Source organism: Aptenodytes forsteri, unplaced genomic scaffold (assembly GCF_000699145.1).
Source record: "Aptenodytes forsteri isolate BGI_AS27 unplaced genomic scaffold, ASM69914v1 Scaffold147, whole genome shotgun sequence".
Lineage (NCBI taxonomy): Eukaryota > Metazoa > Chordata > Aves > Sphenisciformes > Spheniscidae > Aptenodytes > Aptenodytes forsteri.
Genome location: NW_008795320.1, coordinates 1,100,350 through 1,100,813, shown reverse-complemented (window position 1 = coordinate 1,100,813; position 464 = coordinate 1,100,350).

Sequence of the window (464 nt, the reverse complement as noted above, 5' to 3'; positions counted from 1 at the left end):
GTCCCGGGAACAGACGGTGCCGTGCCGTGCCGTGCCATGCCGCAGGCACATACCGGGCTCAGGGCCATGGGAGGGGGATATATGCAGTGGGCGAGGAACAAAGCCCAACGGGATGGGGCTGTGGCTACAGCCGCCACCTGCCCGAGCCTAGGGGTGCCGTGCCGCGGGCGCCATGCAGTGCTGTGCGCTGGCAGCCGTCGTGGCAGAGCTGGTGCAGCAGCCGTACGGGCGCACGAGTTCATCTGCGCCCTCGGGGCCCTGTGCGGGGGCACCCGCTGGAGCCACCCCCCGGGAAAGCCTGCAGCGAGTGCCAAGCCCGGGACCCCCATGCCGGCATGTCCCGTGGGCACCCTCACCCCTCCCTGCTCTCTTCCAGCCGACCTCCCTCCGCAGCGACCAGACCCCCCCCATCCCCTCTCCCTGTGTGTCCCCTCTCCCTGTGTGACCCCTCTCCCCCCACCCCA